The following is a 12,341-nucleotide window of genomic DNA, read 5'->3' on the forward strand; positions in this document are numbered from 1 at the left end:
ATGAGAGACAAAATGAGAAAAAAAAATCCAGACAATCACATTGGCTGATTTGGAAAGAATTTATTTCCAAATTATGGTGGAAAATAAGTATTTGGTCACCTACAAACAAGCAAGATTTCTGGCTCTCACAGACCTGTACCTTCTTCTTTAAGAGGTTCCTCTGTCCTGCACTCATTACCTGTATCAATGGCACCTGTTTGAACTTGTTATCAGTATAAAAGACACCTGTCCACAACCTCAAACAGTCACACTCCAAACTCCACTATGGTGAAGACCAAAGAGCTGTCGAAGGACGCCAGAAACAAAATTGTAGTCCTGATCCAGGCTGGGAAGACTGAATCTGCAATAGGCAAGCAGCTTGGTGTGAACAAATCAACTGTGGAAGCAATAATTAGAAAATGGAAGACATACAAGACCACTGATAATCTCCCTCGATCTGGGGCTCCACGCAAGATCTCACCCCGTGGGGTCAAAATGATCACAAGAACCGTGAGTACAAATCCCAGGACCACACGGGGGGAACTAGTGAATGACCTGCAGAGAGCTGGGACCAACGTAACAAAGGCTACCATCAGTAACACACTACGCCGCCAGGGACTCAGATCCTGCAGTGCCAGATGTGTCCCCCTGCTTAAGCCAGTACATGTCCGGGCTCGTCTGAAGTTTGCTAGAGAGCATTTGGATGATCCAGAAGAGGATTGGGAGAATGTCATATGGTCAGATGAAACCAAAATAGAACTGTTTGGTAGAAACACAACTCGTCGTGTTTGTAGGAGAGAGAATGCTGAGTTGCATCCAAAGAACACCATACCTACTGTGAAGCATGGGGGTGGCAACATCATGCTTTGGGGCCGTTTCTCCGCAAAGGGACCAGGACGACTGATCCATGTACAGGACAGAATGAATGGGGCCATGTATCGTGAGATTTTGAGTGCAAACCTTCTTCCATCAGCAAGGGCATTGAAGATGAAACGTGGCTGGGTCTTCCAACATGACAATGATCCCAAACATACCGCCCGGGCAACGAAGGAGTGGCTTCGTAAGAAGCATTTCAAGGTCCTGGAGTGGCCTAGCCAGTCTCCAGATCTCAACCCCATCGAAAACCTTTGGAGGGAGTTGAAAGCCTGTGTTACCCAGTGACAGCCCCAAAACATCACTGCTCTAGAGGAGATCTGCATGGAGGAATGGGCCAACATACCAGCAACAGTGTGTGCCAACCTTGTGAAGACTTACAGGAAACGTTTGACCTCTGTCATTGCCAACAAAGGATATATAACAAAGTATTGAGATGAACTTTTGATATTGACCAAATACTTATTTTCCACCATAATTTGCAAATAAATTCTTTCCACATCAGCCAATGTGATTGTCTGGATTTTTTTTCTCATTTTGTGTCTCATAGTTGAGGTCTACATATGATACCAATTACAGGCCTCTCTCATCTTTTTAAGTGGGAGAACTTGCACAATTGGTGGCTGACTAAATACTTTTTTGCCCCACTGTATATGGATTGACGTGCAGTTTTAACTAAATGTAACCTCTGAATATACTTTTTTTTTTTTAATTATAAAACAAATTGGTCAGATTGTGAGAGGTTTTATTTAACCACTTCAGCTCCCACACCTGTACACCCTCTTATGAACAACTGGGTTTTGGGCTCACAGGTTCTACAATAATAGCCAACACTTATTTAACCAGTTCCATACTGGACACTTTCACCCCCTTCCTGCCCAGGCAAATTTTCAGTGCTACCGCGCTTTAAATGGCAATTGGGCATCATGCAACACTGTACACATGACATTTTTATCATTTTTTGGGACAGATTGAGCTTTCTTTTTTAATCACCACTGTTTTTTTATTTTTCGCTAAACAAATTAAAAAATGGTGAAAATTTTGAAAATTTTTCTTCATTTCTTTTATAAAATTTTGCAAATAGGTAATTTTTCTTCTTTACTGATGTGCTCTGATGAGGCTGCACTGATGGACACTGAGGTGGCACTGATGATCAATACCGTGATTATCCGTGTATTGACAGTTTTGCCAGTAATCGGCTTTCCTTTCCTCACACAGACACAGGCAAGTCTGTTTATATGTGATCAGCTGTGACTGGACACAGCTGATCACGTGGTAAAGGGTAGCTGTGATTGGCCCTTTGACTCGATCTGTGGTCAGCTGTGTAATGCAATCATAGTGCCCGATACGCGCCCCAGGGTTTCCATAGATGCCCTCCCAGAACTAGACAACCACTATGTAGCCGTCTTTTGGTTATAGCGTGGTCGACAAGTGGTTAATACATATATTGTGTTTTTTTTAGGACAAACTGGGGTTAATTTACTTAAGCTGCAGAGTGCAGCTCAACTCAACAAGCTGAAGTTAAAAGCTGATTGGCTACCATGCACAGCTGCGCCAGATTTTGCACTCTCCAATTTTAGTAAATCGACCCCAGTGTGATCTTGCAATAAAAATTTTATTTTCTGTCTAATCTAAAGACAAAGCAAAAACAACTTTTGTTAATGTTAGTTAAAAATCAGTGTCATGTACTGTAAATAAAAAGTACAAATGTTATATTGTGCTTGCCACATTTACAAAGTCACTATATATTTTTGGTACACAAAAAAGCAGTAGTAGGGGCATTTACAAATTGAATATGAAATAATTTCTGTAAAAAACAAAAATTACATAGTAATGAATGTAGTTGAGCATGTACAGCGCAGGAAACTGGATATCTGTGCTGAACTTGCTCTGTACTGACAAACTTGAAACTAAATGTATCGTTGCACTCTCTCATGAAGCAATTATCTGCACCTAATTCCACTGTTCTCAGATATCACCCTGGACCATCATCGTAACCATCAAGAAGAAGAAAAAGCACCCAAACAAGCTCCCCAGATTGGTTCCCCATGATACCTGCTTGGACCAAGATGTCACTGGTAAGACTAAAAAGTAGTGATGCTGCTGACAGTAATATAAGTGGCTCTGTCGCCTCTCTAGGGCAATTCCCTGACACCATTATACCCCAGGACCACCGTTCTAAACCACATTCTAGACACATGCCAAAGCATATTATATAAGGCCCTGCACATTCGAGAATATTACTGAACAGCTCATAAGGGAAATCAGGGAGCTGTACAACAGAATTTCCTTATTCAAGCGCAGAAAGGATGAGGTGACCACTGTCCTGGAGTGTCACAAGGATAAGGTGAAAACCTTAATAACTGAAATTTAAATGCTCTGTTATAAAATAGGACACAGAGGTCTAATGTGAGGGTGAGAGGCTTACCCCAGATGATTGCAGACCTAAAATGCTTCCATCACAGCTTTGCTTCATGGATGGATGGAGCTCTCGGAGCACTTACATGTCACCAGCCTGAGGGCCTCCGTGTGATGTCATAGTGATATTTAATTTTAATGGAATTAAAGAGAGATTGCTTCACGCCTTCCGAGACGCTGACTCTAATAAGTGTCCACCTAACCACCTCTAACTACATCCCACAAGGTTCTCCACAATGCTCCAAGACATGCAGATGCCATCTGCAAATCTGCCATGCACACTGACTGCTGTTCTAAGAAGACCTGAATGGGAATGGTTTATCCTTCTGCTGAAATCTATGCATTGTTGTGAACCTGCAGAATGACTTGACACTTTTAGGTCAAAGTATCCACAAAGATGAACTTTGCCACTTTGGTATAATTTCCCCAGGTTATTATGATCCTTTGCCACCCATGAGACCTTTTCTCTGATTTTGGCCTACAATGTCAAGTACTCATCAGTTGTTTTATAACCATTATACACACTGTCTGAATTCTTGTTTCTATCAGGCATCATGCCTTGTTCTAATACTACTTTAAAGGTACCCTACACAATTTTGATAATAGGACTTTTATTAGATATGGACTAAAATAATACTAAACTGATATTTTGTTATACAGGAGCATCCTTGTTTAAAAACCTTCCCTGGGTGAGCACAGGGGTACTACTGTCAAGAGGAACAAAATCCCAACGTACCCTCTTTAAAACAGGGATAGATGAATATACCGTGCATCCCAGCAAATAGAAGTCCCAGGGGGGAGAAAAGGAAAAAAACCTCATCTACTAGAGGAAGATAAATGTTAATATTTTGCTTGCACCATGCAAAGTAAGCCTTCCAAAAGCGATGGCATATTTTGTGAGAAGCCGACTTCTAAAATGAAGGAGAGTAAAATAACCAAATCTGATAAACTGCTGTCCCTCAGGACCTGGGCTTCAACAGTTTAGTTATCAAAGTCAGCCACTGTGAAGCAGGATGGTAGACCAACCCTTGAGACAAAAATTCTAAGTGATCTGGAAGAGACCAAGGGGTGACAGAAGCTGGAGTATCTCCTGGGCCAGTTTGGAGCTACAAAAATCACCAGAATGTCCTCAGACTAAATCCTGCAGAGTAGTCATGGGAGAAGCTTTAGTGGAGGGAAAGCATAAATCAGGTGAAACTGATCCCACAAAGTCACCAGATCATCTACTGCGATATTCTGAGGATACCATGACCTGGCATAAACCTGTCCAGTTTTTTGTTAAATCGGGATGCGAGTAAAGGAACCACTTTGATCCATCCAGACATTGTTAGCTGAGGAAGTAGGCCTGCCAATTTTCTATGTATGTAATGTTATTTGCAGTCAGGAACGAGAGGTTATGCTCCACCCAGATGAGAATTAATTTCACTTTCCTCTTGATTGACTTCTGGTGCTTCTTTGATGGTTGATGTAAGCCACAGCCATGGTGTTGTCTGACTGAACTCACCTTGGAAGCCCCTGAATTTGAGAAGTCCAGTGCTGAAGGGCTCTGAGTTCAAGAATGTTTATGAGAAGGTTGGATTCCTTCACTGACCACATCCCCTGAAATGTCAACACCCCAAGGATTCCTGACAGAATAGCATCCATTGTTCCAAGATTGAGGAAGAAAAAACGTCCCTAACTTCAACACACAATTAGAAATCCACTAAGCCAGGGAAAGGCAGGATGATGGTGACAGACACATGGCACGGTTTGTCCCAAGCACAGGATATTGAGCAGCAGTGACCTGGAGTGTAATTGGGCTTAAGGTACTGCCTTACAGGAGGCTATCATCAGTCCCCAGTAGTCTCATGCAGAAACGCACCAAGGGGCGATGTTTGTATATAAATTTACATGCTTGAGAGCAGAGGGACTTGATCTTTTCCGAAAGAAGAAAGACCCTGACCTGGTTAATGTCCAGGACAAATCTCAATTATTCCAGACAGTGAGTCAGATCCAGCACAGACTTTTGAGGGCTGATAATACCCCCATAGTACTGATCCCCTTGTTGAAAGGACAATGAGTAATCTGGATGATTCCATCCAAAATTTCTGAACCTGAAGGAAGTTTATTAGGAACTTCAGGTCCAGGATAGGATGAATGCCACCCTTGGCTTTCAGGGTTGTGAACAGATTGGAGAAAAAACCTTGAAACCTTTTCCCTGCAGAAACAAGGACAATGACCTGCTAGGCAAGCAAGTGCCGAAGATCAGCATACAGATCCTCCAACCTTTGTGGGGATGAAGGCAGATTACAAGGCATGACACAGGGGTGGAGGAAAAGATTGAAACTCCAACCTGTATTGCCTGGAAACGACATCCCATAGGGTCTGGAATGTATTGAACCCAGGCTTCCAAGAAGGTCAACAGATGTTTCCCCACTTGAAAATGTGGGGGCACCCCATCACAGGGGGGGGGATTGGAACTGGATTTGGCTGGCTTAGGAGTCCAGGGCTTGCCATGTAGGGAAGTGCCAAGCTTAGGCAAAAGCATGCTCTTCCCACCAAGTGACTTCCTTGATAAAGAAGTCCTGGAAAGGACATTCCAAGTAGCTTTTTTTATGTTCCAGCTTGGTAGTATTTCAGCCAAAGAATCTGACACATCAAAATGGACAAAAGATCTAACATGGACATCTGCTGGAAGGAATCTCCCAGATCATTCACACAAGGCAGATGGAAGGATTTTCAAGCTCTGGAGGACAGAAGGTTAATATTTTGACAATGTGTTCTATGTTATTATACATTCTTTATCTTCTGTTCCTGTTTCCATGTTTTCCTCATGGATGGTGGACACTGAAAACCCCAATGTTCCCAAATGCTGTGGTGTTTTTGGACTAACAAAATCCCTATGCCAGCCCATCTTGATTGTTCTCTCACATTACATTTTTTTCTCCCTAATTTTTTCCCTCTCTTCTTTTCCACATTGCTCCTTCAATTCTCCCCACCTCTCCATCTCCTCTCCTCCCAAAGCTAGAGATGTGTTCAAATGTTCCTTAACCATTACATATTTTATGGTCTCTTCCTCCCATCACCATCAATAATGGCTTTACAAACAGTTGTGTTCAAAATTATAGCAGTGTGTTGAAAAAAGTGAATAAAGCTCAAAATCATTCTAATAGCTTTTATTTCCATACACACAAATGCATTGGGAACACTAGACATTCTATTCCAAATCAAAACATGAATAAAAATATATCCAATTTGTGTTGTTCCTCTAAAAAAAATTGAAGAAAAGTGAATATTAGACTGTTCAAAAAAATAGCAGAGTTTGTATTCTTCTTTACAAACTCAAACATTTAATATATAAACTGAAAAATGTTTGAAGATTTTGCTTTCCTTTGCATCACTTAATTAATATTTAGTTGTATAAGCACGGTTTCTGAGAACTGCTGTACATCTGTGTTGCATGGAGTCAACCAACTTCTGGCACCTGTGAACAGGTATTCCAGCCCAGGATGATTGGACTACATTCCACAGTTCTTCTCTATTTCTTGGTTTTGCCTCAGAAACTAAATTTTTGATGTCACCCCACAAGTTTTCTATTGGATTAAGATCCGGGGATTGGGCTGGCCACTCCATAACGTCAATCTTGTTGGTCTGGAACCAAGATGTTGCACATTTACTGGTGTGTTTGGGGTCGTTGTCTTGTTGGAATACCCATTTCAAGGGCATTTCCTCTTCAACATAAGGCAGCATGACCTCTTCAAGTATTCTGATGTATTCAAACTGATCCATGATCCCTGGTATGCCATAAATAGGCCCAACACCGTAGTATGAGAAACCTCCCCATATCATGATGCTTGCGCAACCATGCTTTACTGTCCTCAGTGTACTGTGGCTTGAATTCAGTGTTTGGGGGTCGTCTGACAAACTGTCTCCGGCCACTAGACCCAAAAAGAACAATCTTACTTTCATCAGTCCACAAAATGTTGCGCCATTTCTCTTTAGGCCAGTCAATGTGCTCTTTGGCAAATTGTAACCTCTTCAGCACGTCTTTTTTTCAACAGTGGGACTTTGCGGGTCTTCTTGCAGATAGCTTGGCTTCACATAGGTGTCTTCTAATTGTAACAGTACTCACAGGTAACTTTAGACCTTCTTTGATCTTCCTGGAGCTGATTGTTGGCTGAGTCCTTGCCATTTTGGCTATTCTTCTATCCATTCGAATGGTAGTTTTTTGCTTTCTTCCACGTCTTTCAGGTTTTGGTTGCCATTTTAAAGCATTTGTGATCATTTTAGCTGAGCAGCCTATCATTTTCTGCACTTCTTCATATGTTTTCCCCTCTCCAATCAACTTTTTAATCAAGGTACGCTGTTCTTCTGAATGTCTGGAACGACCCATTTTCCTCAGAATTTCAGAGAGAAATTCACTGTAACCAGCATGTACAACATTTGCTGCCTTCCTTCCTTAAATAAGGGCAATAATTGCCACCTGTTTTTCAAAGAATGAATGACCTCACTAATAGAACTCCACACTGCTATAATTTTGAACATGCCCTTTCAATTAGTGATTCAATTACACAGAATCAGCAACATGCATTTCATGACTGTTGGGTCTGTTGGATTTCTATTACTCTACTACACATGCTAGTAAATTATTTGCCATGTCGAAATATCATTTCTACCAAAAACAGTGATTGATCAGGTTAGTGATGTCTGACTGCTATTATTTTGAGCAGAATTGTATATTACCTTTGAATGTTTAAGGGTAAACTCCCAGAACAAAAGCTTTGTGCATTTTCACTCATGTCACAAATATTTTTCTGATGTATACCCTCAGGTTTACATAGCAAATGCATCCCCAACACAGCATGTAATTGTGATAGAATTTGAAAAAAAAAAAAAAATCAAGACCGTTCACCTGCACACTAGACGTTCTGATCCTGAGGGCTGCTGCCTTCTACTTTCTGGACTGCTGGGTGACACACAGGTCACAATAATGTTGTGCCACGCTCATAATTCTAATAAAATTCTTTCTTCATCCATTTATTTCAACACACACTTACAAGACATGGTTTAAATTTTTGGGAACTTCAATGTCACCCTTCAACCGACATGCGAAGGATGTTGTACTATTTCCCTTCACTGTTATACCTGACACAGATATGATTGTTCCATGGTCTTTTCATCCTTTAATTGACAGCTGGAGAAAACCAAATCCAACAAAAATAGGACTACACTCATTTCTCTCATTCTTGTAACAATATCTTCAGAATAGATCATATCTTCATACCTCATACCCTAACCTCACAGCCCCTGAAATTTAATATTTTACTGATCCCCTGGTTAGAAAATGGAAAAAAAGCTAGTAATGGATCATAATCAAACTAAAAAAACCTGCATGGGACCATTTGTCACTGAATGACTCCCTCCTTAATGGCCTAAATATTTGCGAGCACATATTTTATTTAAATTTACCTTCAGTGATTTTCTTGTATCCTTTCACGGTTCTACCAATATGCTGTACATAATGGGTGCTCAACTTGTGGCCCTCCACCTGTCATGGAACTACCCCATCATGCCTCTGCCTTTGGCAGTCATGCTTGTAATTGTCAGCCTTGCCTCATGGGACTTGTAGTTCTGCAACAGCTGGAGGTAGACAGGTTGAGCACCCATGCTATATATCATAACTTGTATGTTACGTTCGCTTCAATGTACATTTCTCCAAATTTATTTGGGAAGGGAGGACTCCTGATTATTTCTAAACAGCTCCATTTTCAACCCAGACAAAAAAAAACCAAACTTTTGAGTCCCTTACACCTTTAGTTACTACTATGCAGTCCATATAGCCCCTTAACTATCTTATTACCTAACGTCAGGCACTCCTCTTGGGAAAGATTCTGAGGCCTCCTAAGCGTACCCCTTTTTTGATACCTCAAAGTTAACTCTGCCATCCCGACATAAATAGATTGATAACCCAATTCTCAAAAATGCTCTAAAAATGTGGGACAATGTGGAATATTTGGATATCTCTGAGCATCCGCTCACCACCATTGTACAAAACTCTGCATTTTTCCTTTGGATTCAACAAGCCCCATTGATTCTGACCCTGGATAAATAGTGATTTATGATAATATAATTTTCTCTCCTCCAATGGTATCCTACATTTCAACATCCTACAAAAACACACAAACTACTATCACCTGAGGTCTTTCATTATTTACTGATTAAAAGCTTCATCTCTTCTTCTGCCCCAAGCCATCATTTGCTCCAATCACTCCTTTCGACCAGATTTTTTTTTAAATTCCCAGAGAATGGATGCTATCTTCTTTATTCAATCTTTCCCATATTTCACTTTCATTTATAACTCAGCTCAGACACAGATTGCCTGTTTTTTCAAGTTGCTTACTAGCTTGTCACACCACACAAACGGCTTTCTTTAGCAAGTTTCTGTGTTGCAGACACTTGATATATGTAACTACACAACTGTATCACTTTTCTGTTATATACCGAATTACAGTTACTTGCTGTGACTATTCTTGACGACGTTGTAACCCAAGATGTTTCAAGCCTTTCTGTATTTCCTGTAAAAAACAAGAAACACTGTTGCAACAGAATAGCATAAAAAGCTGCATGATTTAGGTTTTTAGTTTAGTTAACTAAAGCTTAGCAGGAAATAAATAGGATTTGTTTTTAATTAAAAAGTGAAAACTTTGTTCTTGCAAAGCTGCTGGAGCTGACACTATGTGCTGGTTAAAGGATACTAAACATTACACATTGTAACAATAATATTGTAGAAATCTGTTTACCCATTTATAAATGAAACCCATAACCACTGCTTGCAGGCTTAATTCACACAGGAGCGTAGTTGTGAGCCCCTAAAGAGCAAAAACCTGGGTGTCAAACTGGTGGGGTAGGGGTTATCTGCATATGAGGTATGGACACAATATTGAAATTAAGTTGTTTTCCTTTTAGGCTGGCCATACATTATACAATTTTCTTGCAAAATTGTCCTTTCGATTTACCAACAAAAACACCTAAAAACACTTTCAATTTGTATGCAACCAGGCAGGCCCTTGCACTACATAGTTTATGGTAAATCTAAAAGAAATTGAGCGAGAAAATTGTATAATGTATGGCCAGCTTTAGTCTTCAAATTAAGTAATTACATTTGCCCACTGTATAGCAAGGTTCAAGGGATGATTTAAAGGCCATAGAAAATTATAGATAGTTGCTCCAGAAACTTTATTAACTGCCTCCCGTCCGCCATATAAGGAAATGACAGGTGGGTGGCGGCTCTCTTGTTCTGGGCGGACGTCATATGATGTCCTCCCACCCTAACTGCACATGTGCGCCCTCGGGGGCGTGCAGCAATCGCTAGTGCGCTGTGTCCCTGGGACACAGCGGATCACTGTAAAGAGCCAATGATGTCAGCACTGTCATGTGATCAGTTGTGTCCAATCACAGCTGATTACATGTAAATAGGAAATGCCAGTTATCGACAGTCCTCTCCTCATGCTGACAGCTCGTGGAGGAGAGCCGGTAATCATCATTCCTCAGAGGGGGCATCTACACTGATCATCAGGGCACTGATGATCAGTGTAGCCCCATCAGTGCCACCTGTCAGTTCCCATCAATGCCATCTGTAAGTGCCCATCAATGCCACATACCAGTGCCCATCAGTGCACATCAATGCCTACCAGTGCACATCAATGCCTCCTTTCAGTGCCATCCATCAGTGCCAGTGAGTGTCACCTATCAGTGCCACCAATCAGTACCACCTATCAGTGTCCATCAGTGCTGCCTTACAGTTCCAATCAGTGATGCCTGTCAATGTCCACAGATGATGCCTGCCAATGCCCATCAGTGCCGCCTATCAGTGCCTCTGCATCAGTGCCGTCTATCAGTGCCCATCGCTGCAGCCTCATTAGCGCACATCAGTGAAGGAGAAAAATTACTTATTTACAAAATTTTATAACAGAAACAAAGACAAAAAAAATGTTTCAAAATTTTGTCTTTTTTAGTTTGTATAGCAAAAAATAAAAAACCCAGTGGTGAATAAATACCACCAAAAGAAAGCTCTGTCTCAAAAAAAAATGATACAAATTTTGTTTGGGTACAGTGTTGCATGACCGCACAATTGTCATTCAAAGTGCGACAGCAAGGCAAGTGGTTAATGGAACTGAACATATGACTGAAATTTTCTTGGCTGTCCCAGGTCAGTGATTCTTTCTGAGCCACTAACCTGGAACATCGCTGTAGCATATATACATACTTCTGCAAAGATCAGTGACTCAAAGTACTGAAGTCAAAAGAATGGAAATCCAGTTATCCTTGATCTATCCATCATATGAACAGGTTTATGTTCCAACATTTGTTTGACCCAACTCTACATTACCTAATTTGCTTTATTACAAAAAGGTTAGTCAGATGCGAAAATTATACAGACAACACACATTTGTAACAAGAAAACAAATTTATTAATTTTAAAAGACAAGACACAATTTTGTTTTGAAAAACAACACAAGAAAGCTAGCCTGAGTTCAAGTCTGAAATATTCAGAAAAATCCTACTAATATCTTTAGTATGTTCCAGTCATTTTTAAACAACACACTAAAAGTTAATATATATTTTTTATAATTATAAAAGTTCCCCAGTTATTGTACAGTACACAATACAAATTGCCCACAAACTATCATTTAGCTCCTGCCAATTTGGAGAGGACATGATATACTAAAAGATTTAGCATTTTTTCACAAAAATCACATCAGGAAATACGTATTTACAAAATCCAATACATTATACAAAAAATGCATCACGTGGTTTCTCCAAATAGGTTTTAAATAAAAAGTATAGTCAACTGTAATCCAAAAACTGGAAAAGAACATTACATTATCACACACATACAATCTCTATTAAGGAAAAAAAGCTGCCTATTTTTTTATGCAAAATATTAATCCTATATAAAAACTTAAATAAAATAAAAAAGAATTAAGGAAACCAAAAATCTCTACCGCTACTATACCTCTGTGCTTATGGACCAAACCTTAGTCCTTAGCCACTTACCAAGTGTCATGGAAATAAATGGCACTTAAATAGAA

The sequence above is a fragment of the Staurois parvus genome, unplaced genomic scaffold (assembly GCF_062004578.1).
Source record: "Staurois parvus isolate SC_StPar_1 unplaced genomic scaffold, SC_StPar_1.0 ptg000929l, whole genome shotgun sequence".
In the NCBI taxonomy this organism is placed as follows: domain Eukaryota; kingdom Metazoa; phylum Chordata; class Amphibia; order Anura; family Ranidae; genus Staurois; species Staurois parvus.